Genomic DNA, 23,835 nt, shown 5'->3' with positions numbered 1-23,835 from the left:
ACGGCTCAGCAGTCAGCATCACACAGGATAGGATTAGCTACACGGCTCAGCAGTCAGTATCACACAGGAGAGGATTAGCTACACGGCTCAGCAGTCAGTATCACACAGGAGAGGATTAGCTACACGGCTCAGCAGTCAGTATCACACAGGAGAGGATTAGATACACGGCTCAGCAGTCAGCATCACACAGGAGAGGATTAGCTACACGGCTCAGCAGTCAGTATCACACAGGAGAGGATTAGATACACGGCTCAGCAGTCAGCATCACACCGGAGAGGATTACATACACAGCTCAGCAGTCAGTATCACACAGGATAGGATTAGATACACGGCTCAGCAGTCAGTATCACACAGGATAGGATTAGATACACGGCTCAGCAGTCAGCATCACACCGGAGAGGATTAGATACACTGCTCAGCAGTCAGCATCACATCGGAGAGGATACACGGCTCAGCAGTCAGCATCACACCGGAGAGGATTAGATACACGGCTCAGCAGTCAGTATCACACAGGATAGGATTAGATACACAGCTCAGCAGTCAGTATCACACAGGAGAGGATTAGATACACGGCTCAGCAGTCAGCATCACACATGAGAGGATTAGATACACGGCTCAGCAGTCAGCATCACACCGGAGAGGATTAGATACACGGCTCAGCAGTCAGCATCACACCGGAGAGGATACACGGCTCAGCAGTCAGCATCACACCGGAGAGGATTAGATACACGGCTCAGCAGTCAGTATCACACAGGATAGGATTAGATACACAGCTCAGCAGTCAGTATCACACAGGAGAGGATTAGATACACGGCTCAGCAGTCAGCATCACACCGGAGAGGATTAGATGCACGGCTCAGCAGTCAGTATCACACCGGAGAGGATTAGATACACGGCTCAGCAGTCAGCATCACACCGGAGAGGATACACGGCTCAGCAGTCAGCATCACACAGGATAGGATTAGCTACACGGCTCAGCAGTCAGTATCACACAGGAGAGGATTAGCTACACGGCTCAGCAGTCAGTATCACACAGGAGAGGATTAGCTACACGGCTCAGCAGTCAGTATCACACAGGAGAGGATTAGATACACGGCTCAGCAGTCAGCATCACACAGGAGAGGATTAGCTACACGGCTCAGCAGTCAGTATCACACAGGAGAGGATTAGATACACGGCTCAGCAGTCAGCATCACACCGGAGAGGATTACATACACAGCTCAGCAGTCAGTATCACACAGGATAGGATTAGATACACGGCTCAGCAGTCAGTATCACACAGGATAGGATTAGATACACGGCTCAGCAGTCAGCATCACACCGGAGAGGATTAGATACACTGCTCAGCAGTCAGCATCACATCGGAGAGGATACACGGCTCAGCAGTCAGCATCACACCGGAGAGGATTAGATACACGGCTCAGCAGTCAGTATCACACAGGATAGGATTAGATACACAGCTCAGCAGTCAGTATCACACAGGAGAGGATTAGATACACGGCTCAGCAGTCAGCATCACACATGAGAGGATTAGATACACGGCTCAGCAGTCAGCATCACACCGGAGAGGATTAGATACACGGCTCAGCAGTCAGCATCACACAGGATAGGATTAGCTACACGGCTCAGCAGTCAGTATCACACAGGAGAGGATTAGCTACACGGCTCAGCAGTCAGTATCACACAGGAGAGGATTAGCTACACGGCTCAGCAGTCAGTATCACACAGGAGAGGATTAGATACACGGCTCAGCAGTCAGCATCACACAGGAGAGGATTAGCTACACGGCTCAGCAGTCAGTATCACACAGGAGAGGATTAGATACACGGCTCAGCAGTCAGTATCACACAGGAGAGGATTAGATACACGGCTCAGCAGTCAGTATCACACAGGATAGGATTAGATACACAGCTCAGCAGTCAGTATCACACAGGAGAGGATTAGATACACGGCTCAGCAGTCAGTATCACACATGAGAGGATTAGATACACGGCTCAGCAGTCAGCATCACACCGGAGAGGATTAGATACACGGCTCAGCAGTCAGTATCACACCGGAGAGGATTAGATACACGGCTCAGCAGTCAGTATCACACCGGAGAGGATTAGATACACGGCTCAGCAGTCAGCATCACACAGGATAGGATTAGCTACACGGCTCAGCAGTCAGTATCACACAGGAGAGGATTAGCTACACGGCTCAGCAGTCAGTATCACACAGGAGAGGATTAGCTACACGGCTCAGCAGTCAGTATCACACAGGAGAGGATTAGATACACGGCTCAGCAGTCAGCATCACACAGGAGAGGATTAGCTACACGGCTCAGCAGTCAGTATCACACAGGAGAGGATTAGATACACGGCTCAGCAGTCAGCATCACACCGGAGAGGATTACATGCACAGCTCAGCAGTCAGTATCACACAGGATAGGATTAGATACACGGCTCAGCAGTCAGTATCACACAGGATAGGATTAGATACACGGCTCAGCAGTCAGCATCACACCGGAGAGGATTAGATACACGGCTCAGCAGTCAGCATCACACCGGAGAGGATCAGATACACGGCTCAGCAGTCTGTATCACACAGGATAGGATTAGATACACGGCTCAGCAGTCAGCATCACACCGGAGAGGATTACATACACGGCTCAGCAGTCAGTATCACACAGGATAGGATTAGATACACGGCTCAGCAGTCAGTATCACACAGAGGATAGGATTAGTTACACGGCTCAGCAGTCAGCATCACACAGGATAGGATTAGATACACGACTCAGCAGTCAGCATCACACCGGAGAGGATTAGATACACGGCTCAACAGTCAGTATCACACAGGAGAGGATTAGATACACGGCCCAGCAGTCAGTATCACACCGGAGAGGATTAGATACACGGCTCAGCAAACAGTATCACACAGGAGAGGATTACATACACGGCTCAGCAGTCAGCATCACACCGGAGAGGATTAGATACACTGCTCAGCAGTCAGTATCACACAGGAGAGGATTAGATACACGGCTCAGCAGACAGTATCACACCGGAGAGGATTAGATACACGGCTCAGCAGACAGCGTCACACCGGAGAGGATTAGATACACGGCTCAGCAGTCAGCATCACACTGGAGAGGATTAGATACACGGCTCAGCAGTCAGTATCACACAGGATAGGATTAGATACACGGCTCAGCAGTCAGTATCACACATGAGAGGATTAGATACACAGCTCAGCAGTCAGCATCACACCGGAGAGGATTAGATACACGGCTCAGCAGTCAGTATCACACAGGATAGGATTAGATACACGGCTCAGCAGACAGTATCACACAGGAGAGGATTAGATACACGGCTCAGCAGTCAATATAACACAGGAGAGCATTAGATACATGGCTCAGCAGTCAGTATCACACAGGAGAGGATTAGATACACCGCTCAGCAGTCAGTATCACACAGGAGAGGATTAGATACACGGCTCAGCAGTCAGTATCACACAGGAGAGGATTAGATACACGGCTCAGCAGTCAGTATCACACATGAGAGGATTAGATACACGGCTGAGCAGTCAGTATCACACAGGAGAGGATTAGATACACGGCTCAGCAGGCAGTATCACAGGATCGGATTAGATTCACGGCTCAGCAGGCAGTATCACAGGAGAGGATTAGATACACGGCTCAGCAGTCAGTATCACACAGGAGAGGATTAGATACACGGCTCAGCAGTCAGTATCACACAGGATAGGATTAGATACACAGCTCAGCAGTCAGTATCACACAGGAGAGGATTAGATACACGGCTCAGCAGTCAGTATCACACAGGAGAGGATTAGATACACGGCTCAGCAGTCAGCATCACACAGGAGAGGATTAGCTACACGGCTCAGCAGTCAGTATCACACAGGAGAGGATTAGATACACGGCTCAGCAGTCAGCATCACACCGGAGAGGATTACATACACAGCTCAGCAGTCAGTATCACACAGGATAGGATTAGATACACGGCTCAGCAGTCAGTATCACACAGGATAGGATTAGATACACGGCTCAGCAGTCAGCATCACACCGGAGAGGATTAGATACACTGCTCAGCAGTCAGCATCACATCGGAGAGGATACACGGCTCAGCAGTCAGCATCACACCGGAGAGGATTAGATACACGGCTCAGCAGTCAGTATCACACAGGATAGGATTAGATACACAGCTCAGCAGTCAGTATCACACAGGAGAGGATTAGATACACGGCTCAGCAGTCAGCATCACACATGAGAGGATTAGATACACGGCTCAGCAGTCAGCATCACACCGGAGAGGATTAGATACACGGCTCAGCAGTCAGCATCACACAGGATAGGATTAGCTACACGGCTCAGCAGTCAGTATCACACAGGAGAGGATTAGCTACACGGCTCAGCAGTCAGTATCACACAGGAGAGGATTAGCTACACGGCTCAGCAGTCAGTATCACACAGGAGAGGATTAGATACACGGCTCAGCAGTCAGCATCACACAGGAGAGGATTAGCTACACGGCTCAGCAGTCAGTATCACACAGGAGAGGATTAGATACACGGCTCAGCAGTCAGTATCACACAGGAGAGGATTAGATACACGGCTCAGCAGTCAGTATCACACAGGATAGGATTAGATACACAGCTCAGCAGTCAGTATCACACAGGAGAGGATTAGATACACGGCTCAGCAGTCAGTATCACACATGAGAGGATTAGATACACGGCTCAGCAGTCAGCATCACACCGGAGAGGATTAGATACACGGCTCAGCAGTCAGTATCACACCGGAGAGGATTAGATACACGGCTCAGCAGTCAGTATCACACCGGAGAGGATTAGATACACGGCTCAGCAGTCAGCATCACACAGGATAGGATTAGCTACACGGCTCAGCAGTCAGTATCACACAGGAGAGGATTAGCTACACGGCTCAGCAGTCAGTATCACACAGGAGAGGATTAGCTACACGGCTCAGCAGTCAGTATCACACAGGAGAGGATTAGATACACGGCTCAGCAGTCAGCATCACACAGGAGAGGATTAGCTACACGGCTCAGCAGTCAGTATCACACAGGAGAGGATTAGATACACGGCTCAGCAGTCAGCATCACACCGGAGAGGATTACATACACAGCTCAGCAGTCAGTATCACACAGGATAGGATTAGATACACGGCTCAGCAGTCAGTATCACACAGGATAGGATTAGATACACGGCTCAGCAGTCAGCATCACACCGGAGAGGATTAGATACACGGCTCAGCAGTCAGCATCACACCGGAGAGGATCAGATACACGGCTCAGCAGTCTGTATCACACAGGATAGGATTAGATACACGGCTCAGCAGTCAGCATCACACCGGAGAGGATTACATACACGGCTCAGCAGTCAGTATCACACAGGATAGGATTAGATACACGGCTCAGCAGTCAGTATCACACAGAGGATAGGATTAGTTACACGGCTCAGCAGTCAGCATCACACAGGATAGGATTAGATACACGACTCAGCAGTCAGCATCACACCGGAGAGGATTAGATACACGGCTCAACAGTCAGTATCACACAGGAGAGGATTAGATACACGGCCCAGCAGTCAGTATCACACCGGAGAGGATTAGATACACGGCTCAGCAAACAGTATCACACAGGAGAGGATTACATACACGGCTCAGCAGTCAGCATCACACCGGAGAGGATTAGATACACTGCTCAGCAGTCAGTATCACACAGGAGAGGATTAGATACACGGCTCAGCAGACAGTATCACACCGGAGAGGATTAGATACACGGCTCAGCAGACAGCGTCACACCGGAGAGGATTAGATACACGGCTCAGCAGTCAGCATCACACTGGAGAGGATTAGATACACGGCTCAGCAGTCAGTATCACACAGGATAGGATTAGATACACGGCTCAGCAGTCAGTATCACACATGAGAGGATTAGATACACGGCTCAGCAGTCAATATAACACAGGAGAGCATTAGATACATGGCTCAGCAGTCAGTATCACACAGGAGAGGATTAGATACACCGCTCAGCAGTCAGTATCACACAGGAGAGGATTAGATACACGGCTCAGCAGTCAGTATCACACAGGAGAGGATTAGATACACGGCTCAGCAGTCAGTATCACACATGAGAGGATTAGATACACGGCTGAGCAGTCAGTATCACACAGGAGAGGATTAGATACACGGCTCAGCAGGCAGTATCACAGGATCGGATTAGATTCACGGCTCAGCAGGCAGTATCACAGGAGAGGATTACATACATGGCTCAGCAGTCAGTATCACACAGGATAGGATTAGATAAACTGCTCAGCAGACAGTATCACACAGGAGAGGATTAGATACACGGCTCAGCAGACAGTATGACACAGGATAGGATTAGATACATGGCTCAGCAATCAGTATCACACAGGATAGGATTAGATAAACTGCTCAGCAGACAGTATCACACAGGAGAGGATTAGATACACGGCTCAGCAGTCAGTATCACACAGGATAGGATTAGATACTCGGCTCAGCAGACAGCATCACACCGGAGAGCATTAGATACACGGCTCAGCAGTCAGTATCACACCGGAGAGGATTAGATACACGGCTCAGCAGTCAATATCACACAGAATAGGATTAGATACACGGCTCAGCAGTCAGCATCACACCGGAGAGGATTAGATACACAGCTCAGCAGTCAGCATCACACCGGAGAGGATTAGATACACGGCTCAGCAGTGAGTATCACACAGGATAGGATTAGGTACACGGCTCAGCAGCCAGTATCACACAGGATAGGATTAGATACACGGCTCAGCAGACAGTATCACACAGGAGAGAATTAGATACACGGCTCAGCAGTCAGTATCACACAGGAGAGGATTAGATACACGGCTCAGCAGTCAGTATCACACCGGAGAGGATTAGATACACGGCTCAGCAGTCAGTATCACACCGGAGAGGATTAGATACACGGCTCAGCAGACAGTATCACACAGGAGAGGATTAGATACACGGCTATGCAGACAGTATCACACAGGAGAGGATTAGATACACGGCTCAGCAGTCAGTATCACACAGGATAGGATTAGAAACACGGCTCAGCAGTCAGTATCACAAAGGAGAGGATTAGATACACGGCTCAGCAGTCAGTATCACACAATAGGATTAGATACACGGCTCAGCAGTCAGCATCACACCGGAGAGGATTAGATACACGGCTCAGCAGTCAGTATCACACAGGAGAGGATTAGATACACGGCTCAGCAGTCAGTATCACACAGGATAGGATTAGCTACACGGCTGAGCAGTCTATCACACAGGAGAGGATTAGATACACGGCTCAGCAGTCAGTATCACACAGAATAGGATTAGATACATGGCTCAGCAGTCAGCATCACACCGGAGAGGATTAGATACACGGCTCAGCAGTCAGTATCACACAGGAGAGGATTAGATACACGGCTCAGCAGTCAGTATCACACAGGATAGGATTAGATACACGGCTCAGGAGTCAGTATCACACAGAAGAAGATTAGATACACGGCTCAGCAGTCAGTATCACACAGGAGAGGATTAGATACACAGCTCAGCAGTCAGTATCACACAGGAGAGGATTAGATACACTGCTCAGCAGTCAGTATCACACAGGAAAGGATTAGATACACGGCTCAGCAGTCAGTATCACACAGGAGAGGATTAGATACACGGCTCAGCAGTCAGTATCACACAGGATAAGATTAGATACACGGCTCAGCAGTCAGTATCACACAGGATAAGATTAGATACACGGCTCAGCAGTCAGTATCACACAGGATAGGATTAGATACACGGCTCAGCAGTCAGTATCACACAGGAGAGGATTAGATACACGGCTCAGCAGTCAGTATCACACAGGATAGGATTAGATACACGGCTCAGCAGTCAGTATCACACAGAAGAGGATTAGATACACGGCTCAGCAGTCAGTATCACACAGGAGAGGATTAGATACACGGCTCAGCAGTCAATATAACACAGGATAGGATTATATACACGGCTCAGCAGTCAGTATCACACAGGAGAGGATTAGATACACGGCTCAGCAGACAGTATCACACAGGATAGGATTAGATACACGGCTCAGGAGTCAGTATCACACAGAAGAAGATTAGATACACGGCTCAGCAGTCAGTATCACACAGGAGAGGATTAGATACACAGCTCAGCAGTCAGTATCACACAGGAGAGGATTAGATACACTGCTCAGCAGTCAGTATCACACAGGATAGGATTAGATACACGGCTCAGCAGTCAGTATCACACAGGAGAGGATTAGATACACGGCTCAGCAGTCAGTATCACACAGGATAAGATTAGATACACGGCTCAGCAGTCAGTATCACACAGGATAGGATTAGATACACGGCTCAGCAGTCAGTATCACACAGGATAGGATTAGATACACGGCTCAGCAGTCAGTATCACACAGGATAGGATTAGATACACGGCTCAGCAGTCAGTATCACACAGGAGAGGATTAGATACACGGCTCAGCAGTCAGTATCACACAGGATAGGATTAGATACACGGCTCAGCAGTCAGTATCACACAGAAGAGGATTAGATACACGGCTCAGCAGTCAGTATCACACAGAAGAGGATTAGATACACAGCTCAGCAGTCAATATAACACAGGAGAGCATTAGATACATAGCTCAGCAGTCAGTATCACACAGGAGAGGATTAGATACACGGCTCAGCAGTCAGTATCACACAGGAGAGGATTAGATACACGGCTCAACAGACAGTATCACACAGGATAGGATTAGATACACGGCTCAGCAGTCAGTATCACACAGGAGAGGATTAGATACACGGCTCAGCAGTTAGTATCACACCGGAGATGATTAGATACACGGCTCAGCAGGCAGTATCACACAGGATAGGATTAGATACACGGCTCAGCAGTCAGTATCACACAGGAGAGGATTAGATACACAGCTCAGCAGTCGGTATCACACAGGATAGGATTAGATACACGGCTCAGCAGTCAGTATCACAGGAGAGGATTAGACACACAGCTCAGCAGAAAGTATCACACAGGATAGGATAATACCAGGTAATACAGCACAGGGCACAGGTAATACCAGGTAACACAGCACAGGGCACAGGTAATACCAGGTAACAAAGTACAAGGAACAGTAACATAGCAGAGGGCACAGGTAATATTAGGTAACATGGCTGTAATGTAAGATATGATTTTGCAGAACATTCTAGAATCTTCCATTGCTACTCTACTGACGAGAAAATCCGCCTGTCAGCTGAAAACCCCCCTTATTCACTTACAGCTCTGTGTCGGCATTGGGAATAGGACACCGGACCTTTTCTGCTGCAAGCAGCTGTCTCTCTCTTTCCCCCTCCCTACAAAGTCAGGAAAGGAAGTCTTTTGTTCTCAACCATGCGGCTGAATAAAACTATGAGAGATATTAAAATAAGCCTAGCACGGGCTCCGGTCGCGACAGAAAAATGAAACTGACATTTCTGTGATCTGCGCAGACCCGGCATCCCTACAGTGGCTCTTGCAAAGTTCTAACACCCCCCAAAACTGAGATATGGATTACTCCCAAATGTAGTGTCCTAACTACTGCATGTCTGGTTTTTAATTATTGTATTCCATAAACTTGGACAAATTATACCATCTGCGTGTTTATACAAGCTTTCTTCGTCGAGATATAGTGAGTATAAGTTTTTAGTTAAATTGCAGCTTAGAGAAAAGGGGGGCTGAACCTCCCCAGCCAACCCCTTCTGTAATGTCACACAGCAGAGACCATAAGGCATGCCAGTGTACCAACCAGTCAGTTAAGCTGGAGTTTTCGTGCTGAAAGGACCCACCAGATGTCGGGAGATGTCTGGCTGGCTGGCTGCCTGCTCATCCACATGGTTTGCCTAAGGACAATTGAGCAACTGTAAGTTTTAATTTCTGCTTTTCATCCTTGTTATTTTATATTTGCAATGTACATATCTAATGTCTCAACTTTGTAACATCTTTTTATCTTTGTAATCACTGCCCTCTTTGGGGAATAAATCATAAACCTATTAGTCTGCTTTCATGCTCTAAGAAACGAACACGTGCCTTTAAAATAATTGCCACTTATTTGGGGGTTTGCTATGGACCCTCTTATTTAACTAATTGATTAAGTGAATCGTAGCTGGTGGCGGCGACATGTGATTTGGGCCCCGGGTACTGCTGGCTGTGACGGAAAGGGATTTGATAAGCTAATTGGGTGGCTGTGGCCAGAGCATTGATAATTCCCTCACTGCAGCGTACCGGGTAAACAGACCTCATTGAAGCAGCCGGCCGGTGACCAATTATCCTAGGTGTAGTTCCCTGACTGACCTGAGGATAAGGGGGGCACCGGAGAGCTGCGAGTTCCAAAGTGGAACTGAGAAAGTGGGATATACATAAATCCCCGCAGTTCTTGGAAGGTTGTTAGCAGTGGTGGGGCATCCAAAATAACCCCCTGCGATAAATTGTTAGGGCAAGACTAGCTTGCTGTATTTTTGTTACATGGTGCCAGTGGTGGGATAACTAAGATAAGCCCCCACTGTGCCTGTGATAGCCGTGTCGGCAGTACGTCGCGTCCCTCCGTCCGCTGACATACCGGTGTCAGCGGTGGGATCGTGACATATTGGTGGCAGCGGTGGGATCGTGACAATGGCACAGGGCACAGGTAATACTAGGTAGCACAGGGCACAGGTAATACCAGGTAACATGGCACAAGGCACAGGTAATAAAAGGTAACACGGCACAGGTAATACCATTTAACAACGCACAGGTAATACCAGGTAATACAGCACAAGTAATACCAGGTAACAGCACAGGGTACAGGTGATACCAGGTAACATAGCACAGGCCACAGGTAATACCAGGTAACATAGCACAGGGCACAGGTGATACCAGGTAACACAGCACAGGGCACAGGTGATACCAGGTAACACAGCACAGGACACAGGTAATACCAGGTAACACGGCACAGGGCACAGGTGATACCAGGTAACACCGCACAGGACACAGGTAATACCAGGTAACACAGCACAGGACACAGGTAATACCAGGTAACACAGCACAGGGCACAGGTAATACCAGCTAACACAGCACAGGGCACAGGTAATACCAGGTAACACAGCACAGGTAATACCAGGTAACACAGCACAGGACACAGGTAATACCAGGTAACACGGCACAGGTGATACCAGGTAACACGGCACAGGGCACAGGTAATACCAGGTAACACGGCACAGGGCACAGGTGATACCAGGTAACACGGCACAGGGCACAGGTAATACCAGGTAACACGGCACAGGGCACAGGTGATACCAGGTAACACAGCACAGGGCACAGGTAATACCAGGTAACACAGCACAGGACACAGGTAATACCAGGTAACAAGGCACAGGGCACAGGTAATACCAGGTAACACAGCACAGGGCACAGGTAACAGGGCACAGGTAATACCAGGTAACACAGCACAGGTAATACCAGGTAACACAGCACAGGACACAGGTAATAACAGGTAACACGGCACAGGGCAGAGGTGATACCAGGTAACACAGCACAGGGTACAGGTAATACCAGGTAACACAGCACAGTGCACAGGTAATACCAGGTAACACAGCACAGGTAATACCAGGTAACACAGCACAGGGCACAGGTGATAGCAGGTAACACAGCACAGGTAACAGGGCACAGGTAATACCGGCTAACACAGCACAGGGCACAGGTAATACCAGGTAACACAGCACAGGGCACAGGTAACAGGGCACAGGTAATACCAGCTAACACAGCACAGGGCAAAGGTGATACCAGGTAACACTGCACAGGGCACAGGAAATACCAGGTAACACAGCACAGGGTACAGGTAATACTAGGTAACACGGCACAGGGCACAGGTAATACCAGGTAACACAGCACAGGGCACAGGTAATACCAGGTAACACAGCACAGGGTACAGGTAATATCAGGTAACACAGCAAAGAGCACAGGTAATACCAGGTAACACAGCACAGGGTACAGGTAATATCAGCTAACATAGCACAGGGCACAGGTGATACCAGGTAACACAGCACAGGGCACAGGTAATATCAGGTAATACAGCACAGGGCACAGGTGATACCAGGTAATACAGCACAGGTCACAGGTGATACCAGGTAACACAGCACAGGGCACAGGTTATACGAGGTAATACAGCACAGGTCACAGGTAATACCAGGTAACACAGCACAGGGCACAGGTGATACCAGGTAATACAGCACAGGTCACAGGTAATACCAGGTAACACAGCACAGGGCACAGGTGATACCAGGTAATACAGCACAGGTCACAGGTAATACCAGGTAACACAGCACAGGGCACAGGTAATACCAGGTAACACAGCACAGGGCACAGGTAACAGGGCACAGGTGATACCAGGTAACACAGCACAGGACACAGGTAATACCAGGTAACACAGCACAGGACACAGGTAATGCCAGGTAACACAGCACAGGGTACAGGTAATATCAGGTAATATAGCACAGGGCACAGGTAATACCAGGTAATACAGCACAGGACACAGGTAATACCAGGTAACAGCACAGGGCACAGGTAATACCAGGTAACAGCACAGGGCACAGGTAATACCAGGTAACAGCACAGAGCACAGGTAATACCAGGTAACACAGCACAGGGCACAGGTAATACCAGGTAACACAGCACAGGGCACAGGAAAAACCAGGTAAGGCTGGTTGCACACTTGTGTTGTTAGCGCTACATGCGCAATGCGACCCTATGTTTAGCATGGGTGCACATGGTCTAGCGTTTGTAAGCATTTCTGTGTGCATGCATTTTTTTGCAGTGTGCTCCCAGGGGCGCCGGACACACCCTCTTGCATTTTTTGTGCGCCCAACCTGCCTCAAAAAAATGCATGCGCTCAAAAGCGCACGGAATGCGCAAAAAAAAATCACAATACAGTCTATGGGAACGCTGGCATGTGCATGGACATGCGCATGTCAGCGTTTAAAAACGCATGCATTTTAACAGTTCACATGGCTACACTCTGGTTAAAACGCAAGCACATAAAATAAGCAAACGCATGCAAAACACATAATGCGTTTTTTTGTATGCGTTTGGACAGGTAATACCACGTAACACGGCACAGGTAATACCAGGTAACAGCACAGGGCACAGGTGATACCAGGTAACACAGCACAGGGCACAGGTAATACCAGGTAACACAGCACAGGGCAAAGGTGATACCAAGTAACACAGCACAGGGCACAGGTAATACCAGGTAACACAGCACAGGGCACAGGTGATATCAGCTAACACAGCACAGGAAATACCAGGTAACACAGCACAGGGTACAGGTAATACCAGGTAACAGCACAGGGCACAGGTAATACCAGGTAACACAGCACAGGGCACAGGTGATATCAGCTAACACAGCACAGGAAATACCAGGTAACACAGCACAGGGCAAAGGTGATACCAGGTAACAGCACAGGGCACAGGTAATACCAGGTAACACAGCACAGGGCACAGGTGATACCAGGTAACACAGCACAGGGCACAGGTGATACCAGGTAACACAGCACAGGGCACAGGTGATACCAGGTAACACAGCACAGGGCACAGGTAATACCAGGTAACACAGCACAGGGCACAGGTAATGCCAGGTAACGCAGCACAGGGCACAGGTGATACCAAGTAACACAGCACAGGGCACAGGTAATACCAGGTAACACAGCACAGGGCACAGGAAAAACCAGGTAAGGCTGGTTGCACACTTGTGTTGTTAGCGCTACATGCGCAATGCGACCCTATGTTTAGCATGGGTGCGCATGGTCTAGCGTTTGTAAGTATTTCTGTGTGCATGCATTTTTTTTGCAGTGTGCTCCCAGGGGCGCCGGACACACCCTCTTGCATTTTTTGTGCGCCCAACCTGCCTCAAAAAAATGCATGCGCTCAAAAGCGCACGGAATGCGCAAAAAAAAATCACAATACAGTCTATGGGAACGCTGGCATGTGCATGGACATGCGCATGTCAGCGTTTAAAAACGCATGCATTTTAACAGTTCACATGGCTACACTCTGGTTAAAACGCAAGCACATAAAATAAGCAAACGCATGCAAAACACATAATGCGTTTTTTTGTATGCGTTTGGACAGGTAATACCACGTAACACGGCACAGGTAATACCAGGTAACAGCACAGGGCAAAGGTAATACCAGGTAACACAGCACAGGGCACAGGTGATACCAGGTAACACAGCACAGGGCACAGGTGATACCAGGTAACACAGCACAGGGCACAGGTAATACCAGGTAACAGCACAGGGCAAAGGTAATACCAGGTAACACAGCACAGGGCACAGGTGATACCAGGTAACACAGCACAGGGCACAGGTGATACCAGGTAACACAGCACAGGGCACAGGTGATACCAGGTAACACAGCACAGGGCACAGGTAATGCCAGGTAACGCAGCACAGGGCAAAGGTGATACCAGGTAACACAGCACAGGGCACAGGTAATACCAGGTAACACAGCACAGGGCAAAGGTGATACCAGGTAACACAGCACAGGGCAAAGGTGATACCAGGTAACACAGCACAGGGCACAGGTAATACCAGGTAACACAGCACAGGGCACAGGTGATATCAGCTAACACAGCACAGGGCACAGGTAATACCAGGTAACACAGCACAGGGCAAAGGTGATACCAGGTAACACAGCACAGGGCACAGGTAATACCAGGTAACACAGCACAGGGCACAGGTGATACCAGGTAACACAGCACAGGGCACAGGTGATACCAGGTAACACAGCACAGGGCACAGGTGATACCAGGTAACACAGCACAGGGCACAGGTAATACCAGGTAACACAGCACAGGGCACAGGTAATGCCAGGTAACGCAGCACAGGGCACAGGTGATACCAAGTAACACAGCACAGGGCACAGGTAATACCAGGTAACACAGCACAGGGCAAAGGTGATACCAGGTAACACAGCACAGGGCACAGGTAATACCAGGTAACACAGCACAGGGCAAAGGTGATACCAAGTAACACAGCACAGGGCACAGGTAATACCAGGTAACACAGCACAGGGCACAGGTGATATCAGCTAACACAGCACAGGGCACAGGTAATACCAGGTAACAGCACAGGGCACAGGTAATACCAGGTAACACAGCACAGGGCACAGGTGATACCAGGTAACACAGCACAGGGCACAGGTTATACCAGGTAACACAGCACAGGGTACAGGTAATACCAGGTAACACAGCACAGGGCACAGGTAATGCCAGGTAACACAGCACAGGGCACAGGTAATACCAGGTAACACAGCACAGGTAATACCAGGTAACAGGGCACAGGTAATACCAGCTAACACAGCACAGGGCAAAGGTGATTCAGGTAACACAGCACAGGGCACAGGTTATAACAGGTAACACAGCACAGGGCACAGGTTATACCAGGTAACACAGCACAGGGCACAGGTAACACCAGGTAACACAGCACAGGGCACAGGTAACACCAGGTAACACAGCACAGGGCACAGGTAATATCAGGTAACACAGCACAGGGCACAGGTTATACCAGGTAACACAGCACAGGGCACAGGAAACACCAGGTAACACAGCACAGGGCACAGGTAATACCAGGTAACACAGCACAGGGCACAGGTAACACCAGGTAACATACCACAGGGCACAGGTAATACCAGGTAACACAGGACAGAGCACAGGTAATACCAGGTAACACAGCAGAGCACAGGTAATATCAGGTAACAGATCACAGGTAATACAGCACAGGTAATACCAGGTAACACGGCACAGGTTATACCAGGTAACACAGCACAGGGCACAGGAAATACCACGTAACACGGCACAGGTAATACCAGTTAACACAGGACAGAGCACAGGTAATACCAGGTAACATAGCACAGGGCACAGGTAATACCAGGTAACACAGGACAGAGCACAGGTAATACCAGGTAACACGGCAGAGCACAGGTAATACCAGGTAACACAGCACAGGGCACAGGAAATACCAGGTAACACAGCACAGGCAATACCAGGTAACACAGCACAGGGCACAGGTAATACCAGGTAACACAGCACAGGGCACAGGTAACACGAGGTAACACAGCACAGGGCACAGGTAATACCAGGAAACATTGCACAGGTAACACCAGGTAACACAGCACAGGGCACAGGTTATACCAGGTAACATAGCACAGGGCACAGGTAATAACAGGTAACACAGCACAGGGCACAGGTTATACCAGGTAACACAGCACAGGGCACAGGTAATATAACACAGGTAATACCAGGTAACACAGCACAGGGCACAGGAAATACCACGTAACACGGCACAGGTAATACCAGTTAACACAGGACAGAGCACAGGTAATACCAGGTAACATAGCACAGGGCACAGGTAATACCAGGTAACACAGCAAAGAGCACAGGTAATACCAGGTAACACGGCAGAGCACAGGTAATACCAGGTAACACAGCACAGGGCACAGGAAATACCAGGTAACACAGCACAGGCAATACCAGGTAACACAGCACAGGGCACAGGTAATACCAGGTAACACAGCACAGGGCACAGGTAACACGAGGTAACACAGCACAGGGCACAGGTAATACCAGGAAACATTGCACAGGGCACAGGTAACACCAGGTAACACAGCACAGGGCACAGGTTATACCAGGTAACATAGCACAGGGCACAGGTAATAACAGGTAACACAGCACAGGGCACAGGTTATACCAGGTAACACAGCACAGGGCACAGGTAATATAACACAGGTAATACCAGGTAACACAGCAGAGCACAGGTAATACCAGGTAATACAGCACAGGGCACAGGTAATACCAGGTAACACGGCACAGGTTATACCAGGTAACACGGCACAGGGCACAGGAAATACCACGTAACACGGCACAGGTAATACCAGGTAACACAGGACAGAGCACAGGTAATACCAGGTAACACAGCAGAGCACAGGTAATACCAAGTAACAGAGCACAGGTAATGCCAGGTAACACGGCAAGGGGTAATACCAGGTAACACGGCACAGGTAATACCAGGTAATACTGCACAGGTAATACCAGGTAACACAGCACAGGGCACAGGTAATATAACACAGGTAATACCAGGTAACACAGCAAAGAGCACAGGTAATACCAGGTAACACGGCACAGGTAATACCATGAAACACAGCACAGGGCACAGGTAATACCAGGTAACACAGCACAGGGCACAGGTTATACCAGGTAACACGGCACAGGGCACAGGTAACACCAGGTAACACAGCACAGGGCACAGATAATACCAGGTAACACAGCACAGAGCACAGGTAATACCAGGTAACAGCACAGGGCACAGGTAATACCAGGTAACAGCACAGGGAACAGGTAACACCAGGTAACACAGCACAGAGCACAGGTAATACCAGGTAACACAGGACAGAGCACAGGTAATATAACACAGGTAATACCAGGTAACACAGCACAGAGCACAGGTATTACCAGGTAACAGAGCACAGGTAATACCAGGTAACAGAGCACAGGAAATACAAGGTAACACGGCACAGGGCACAGGTAATACCAAGTAACACAGGACAGAGCACAGGTAATATAACACAGGTAATACCAGGTAACATAGCACAGGGCACAGGTTATACCAGGTAACACGGCACAGGTAATGCCAGGTAACACAGAACAGGGCACAGGTAATGCCAGGTAACACAGGACAGAGCACAGGTAATATAACACAGGTAATAACCAGGTAACATAGCACAGGTAATACCAGGTAACACAGCACAGGTAATACGAGGAAACACAGCACAGGGCACAGGTAATACCAGGTAACAGCACAGGGCATAGGTAATACCAGGCAACCGCACAGGGCACAGGTAATACCAGGTAACACAGCACAGGGCACAGGCAATACCAGGTAACAGCACAGGTAATACCAGGTAACACAGCACAGGGCACAGTTAATACCAGGTAACAGCACAGGTAATACCAGGTAACACAGCACAGGGCACAGGTAATACCAGGTAACACAGCACAGGGCACAGGCAATACCAGGTAACACAGCACAGGGCACAGGTAATACCAGGTAACAGCACAGGCAATACCAGGTAACACAGCACAGGGCACAGGTAATACCAGGTAACAGCACAGGTAATACCAGGTAACACAGCACAGGGCAAAGGTAATACCAGGTAACACAGCACAGGGCACAGGTAATACCTGGTAACATAGCACAGGGCAAAGGTAATACCAGGTAACACAGCACAGGGCACAGGTAATACCAGGTAACACAGCACAGGGCACAGGTAATACCTGGTAACATAGCACAGGGCACAGGTAATACCAGGTAACACAGCACAGGGCAAAGGTAATACCAGGTAACACAGCACAGGGCACAGGTAATACCTGGTAACATAGCACAGGGCACAGGTAATACCAGGTAACACAGCACAGGGCACAGGTAATACCAGGTAACATAGCACAGGTAATACCAGGTAACAGGGCACAGGTAATACCAGCTAACACAGCACAGGGCAAAGGTAATACCAGGTAACACAGCACAGGGCACAGGTAATACCTGGTAACATAGCACAGGGCAAAGGTAATACCAGGTAACACAGCACAGGGCACAGGTAACACCAGGTAACACAGCACAGGGCACAGGTAATACCAGGTAACACAGCACAGGGCAAAGGTAATACCAGGTAACACAGCACAGGGCACAGGTAATACCTGGTAACATAGCACAGGGCACAGGTAATACCAGGTAACACAGCACAGGGCACAGGTAATACCAGGTAACATAGCACAGGTAATACCAGGTAACAGGGCACAGGTAATACCAGCTAACACAGCACAGGGCAAAGGTGATACCAGGTAACACAGCACAGGGCACAGGTAAAACCAGGTAACACAGCACAGGTAATACCAGGTAACAGGGCATGGGTAATACCAGCTAACACAGCACAGGGCAAAGGTGATACCAGGTAACACAGAACAGGGCACAGGTAACACCAGGTAACACAGCACAGGGTACAGGTAATATCAGCTAACATAGCACAGGGCACAGGTGATACCAGGTAACACAGCACAGGGCACAGGTGATACCAAGTAACACAGCACAGGGCAAAGGTGATACCAGGTAACACAGCACAGGGCACAGGTAATACCAGGTAACACAGCACAGGACACAGGTAAAACCAGGTAACACAGCACAGGGCACAGGTAATACCAGGTAACACAGCACAGGGCACAGGTAATACCAGGTAACACAGCACAGGGCACAGGTAATACCAGGTAACACAGCACAGGGCACAGGTAATACCAGGTAACACAGCACAGGGCACAGGTAATATCAGGTAATATAGCACAGGACACAGGTAATACCAGGTAATACAGCACAGGGCACAGGTGATACCAGGTAATACAGCACCGGGTACAGGTAATACCAGGTAACACAGCACAGGGCACAGGTAATACCAGGTAACACAGCACAGGACACAGGTAATACCAGGTAATATAGCACAGGACACAGGTAATACCAGGTAATACAGCACAGGGCACAGGTGATACCAGGTAATACAGCACCGGGTACAGGTAATACCAGGTAACACAGCACAGGGCACAGGTAATACCAGGTAACACAGCACAGGGCACAGGAAATATCAGGTAATATAGCACAGGACACAGGTAATACCAGGTAATACAGCACAGGGCACAGGTGATACCAGGTAATACAGCACCGGGTACAGGTAATACCAGGTAACACAGCACAGGGCACAGGTAATATCAGGTAATATAGCACAGGACACAGGTAATACCAGGTAATACAGCACCGGGTACAGGTAATACCAGGTAACACAGCACAGGGCACAGGTAATACCAGGTAATACAGCACAGGGCACAGAAAAAACCAGGTAACACAACATAAGGCACAGGTAATATCAGGTAACACAGGACAGGGTACAGTTAATATCAGGTAAGGCTGGTTTCACACTTGCGTTTTTAGCGCTGCGCATCGTGCGCATACATGCGCAATGCGACCCTATGTTTAGCATGCGTGCGCATGGTCTAGCGATTGTAAGCATTTCTGTGTGCATGCATTTTTTTGCAGTGTGCTCCCAGGCGCGCCGGACACACCCTCTTGCATTTTTTGTGCGTCCAACCTGCCTCAAAAAAACGCATGCGCACAAAAGCGCACGGAATGCGCAAAAAAAAAAACACAATACAGTCTATGGGAACGCTGGCGTGTGCATGGACATGCGCATGTCAGCGTTTAAAAACGCATGCATTTTAACAGTTCACATGGCTACACTCTGGTTAAAGCGCATAAAATAAGCAAACGCATGCAAAACACATAATGCGTTTTTTGTATGCGTTTGGACAGGTAATACCAGGTAACACAGCACAGGTTATACCACGTAACACAGCACAGGTTATACCACGTAACACGGCACAGGGCACAGGTAACAACAGGTAACACAGCACAGGTTATACCACGTAACACGGCACAGGGCACAGGTTATACCAGGTAACATAGCACAGGGCACAGGTTATACCAGGTAACATAGCACAGGGCACAGGTTATACCAGGTAACATAGCACAGGGCACAGGTTATACCAGGTAACACAGCACAGGGCACAGGTTATACCAGGTAACACAGCACAGGGCACAGGTTATACCAGGTAACACAGCACAGGGCACAGGTTATACCAGGTAACACAGCACAGGGCACAGGTTATACCAGGTAATATAGCACAGGGCACAGGTTATACCAGGTAATATAGCACAGGGCACAGGTTATACCAGGTAATATAGCACAGGGCACAGGTTATACCAGGTAACACAGCACAGGGCACAGGTTATACCAGGTAATATAGCACAGGGCACAGGTTATACCAGGTAACACAGCACAGGGCACAGGTTATACCAGGTAACACAGCACAGGGCACAGGTTATACCAGGTAACACAGCACAGGGCACAGGTAATACCAGGTAACACAGCACAGGGCACAGGTAATACCAGGTAACACAGCACAGGGCACAGGTAATACCAGGTAACACAGCACAGGGCACAGGTAATACCAGGTAACACAGCACAGGGCACAGGTGATACCAGGTAACACAGCACAGGGCACAGGTTATACCAGGTAACACAGCACAGGGTACAGGTAATACCAGGTAACACAGCACAGGGCACAGGTAATGCCAGGTAACACAGCACAGGGCACAGGTAATACCAGGTAACACAGCACAGGTAATACCAGGTAACAGGGCACAGGTAATACCAGGTAACACAGCACAGGGTACAGGTAATACCAGGTAACACAGCACAGGGCACAGGTAATACCAGGTAACACAGCACAGGGCACAGGTTATACCAGGTAACACAGCACAGGGCACAGGTTATACCAGGTAATATAGCACAGGGAACAGGTTATACCAGGTAACACAGCACAGGGCACAGGTTATACCAGGTAACACAGCACAGGGCACAGGTTATACCAGGTAATATAGCACAGGGCACAGGTTATACCAGGTAACACAGCACAGGGCACAGGTTATACCAGGTAACAGCACAGGGCACAGGTTATACCAGGTAACACAGCACAGGGCACAGGTTATACCAGGTAACACAGCACAGGGCACAGGTTATACCAGGTAACACAGCACAGGGCACAGGTTATACCAGGTAATATAGCACAGGGCACAGGTTATACCAGGTAACACAGCACAGGTTATACCAGGTAATATAGCACAGGGCACAGGTTATACCAGGTAACAGCACAGGGCACAGGTTATACCAGGTAACACAGCACAGGGCACAGGTAATACCAGGTAACACAGCACAGGGCACAGGTTATACCAGGTAACACAGCACAGGGCACAGGTTATACCAGGTAATATAGCACAGGGCACAGGTTATACCAGGTAACATAGCACAGGGCACAGGTAATACCAGGTAATATAGCACAGGGCACAGGTAATACCAGGTAACACAGCACAGGGCACAGGTAATACCAGGTAACACAGCACAGGGCACAGGTAATACCAGGTAACACAGCACAGGGCACAGGTTATACCAGGTAACAGCACAGGGCACAGGTAATACCAGGTAACACAGCACAGGGCACAGGTTATACCAGGTAACACAGCACAGGGCACAGGTAATACCAGGTAACACAGCACAGGGCACAGGTTATACCAGGTAACAGCACAGGGCACAGGTAATACCAGGTAACACAGCACAGGGCACAGGTTATACCAGGTAACACAGCACAGGGCACAGGTAATACCAGGTAACACAGCACAGGGCACAGGTTATACCAGGTAACACAGCACAGGGCACAGGTTATACCAGGTAATATAGCACAGGGCACAGGTTATACCAGGTAACACAGCACAGGGCACAGGTAATACCAGGTAACACAGCACAGGGTATAGATACTAGCACAGGTAGTACAAAATTATCAAGCCGAGATGCACAGGTAACAAGGAGCACAGCTAGCACCAGCTCACAACACACGAGTACCAGGCTGGACAGAGATCTATCTGAGATGGTTTAGTGACTCCTGCATTGAGCGGGGGGGGGGGGGACCCGATGACCCTGGAGGAGCCATCTAACTACCATTCTAGATTCTAGTACGGTTGCTCAGGTCGCGCCACATCACACAGGTCACACCAACAGAGCAGCTGATATCAGGTAATGAATCCTAAACAAGAGTACCTGCACAGGGGTGCAGGTGAGGTACAGCACAGGGGTGCAGGTGAGGTACAGCACAGGGGTGCAGGTGAGGTACAGCACAGGGGTGCAGGTGAGGTACAGCACAGGGGTGCAGGTGAGGTACAGCACAGGGGTGCAGGTGAGGTACAGCATAGCACAGGGGTGCAGGTGAGGTACAGCATAGCACAGGGGTGCAGGTGAGGTACAGCATAGCACAGGGGTGCAGGTGAGGTACAGCACAGCGGTGCAGGTGAGGCACAGCACAGGGGTGCAGGAGAGGTACAGCACAGGGGTGCAGGTGAGGTACAGCACAGCACAGGGGTGCAGGTGAGGCACAGCACAGCACAGGGGTGCAGGTGAGGCACAGCACAGCACAGGGGTGCAGGTGAGGCACAGCACAGCACAGGGGTGCAGGTGAGGCACAGCACAGCACAGGGGTGCAGGTGAGGCACAGCACAGCACAGGGGTGCAGGTGAGGCACAGCACAGCACAGGGGTGCAGGTGAGGCACAGCACAGAGGTGCAGGTGAGGCACAGCACAGGGGTGCAGGTGAGGCACAGCACAGGGGTGCAGGTGAGGTACAGCACAGGGGTGCAGGTGAGGTACAGCACAGGGGTGCAGGTGAGGTACAGCACAGGGGTGCAGGTGAGGTACAGCACAGGGGTGCAGGTGAGGTACAGCACAGGGGTGCAGGTGAGGAACAGCACAGGGGTGCAGGTGAGGTACAGCACAGGGGTGCAGGTGAGGTACAGCACAGGGGTGCAGGTGAGGTACAGCACAGCACAGGGGTGCAGGTGAGGTAGTGAGGTACAGCACAGGGGTGCAGGTGAGGTACAGCACAGCACAGGGGTGCAGGTGAGGTACAGCACAGCACAGGGGTGCAGGTGAGGTACAGCACAGCACAGTGGTGCAGGTGAGGTACAGCACAGGGGTGCAGGTGAGGTAGAGCATCGCACAGGGGTGCAGGTGAGGTAGAGCACAGCACAGGGGTGAAGGTGAGGTGCAGCACAGAGGTGCAGGGAAAA

The 23,835-nt window shown here is 49.7% G+C and overlaps 1 protein-coding gene across 2 annotated transcripts in view; it reads right to left on the bottom strand.

Moving 5' to 3' along the window:
• The window catches only part of DNMT3A (DNA methyltransferase 3 alpha), a 243,543-nt gene that overhangs the window by 164,898 nt on the left and 54,810 nt on the right, over nt 1–23,835 (bottom strand). The gene's annotated exons all lie outside the window — the stretch shown is intronic.

Source organism: Dendrobates tinctorius, unplaced genomic scaffold (assembly GCF_039654945.1).
Source record: "Dendrobates tinctorius isolate UK_male_01 unplaced genomic scaffold, ASM3965494v1 ptg000332l, whole genome shotgun sequence".
Taxonomy (NCBI): Eukaryota; Metazoa; Chordata; class Amphibia; order Anura; family Dendrobatidae; genus Dendrobates; species Dendrobates tinctorius.
Note: the sequence above shows the minus strand (reverse complement) of the source record. Positions and strands in the feature narration are given on the sequence as shown.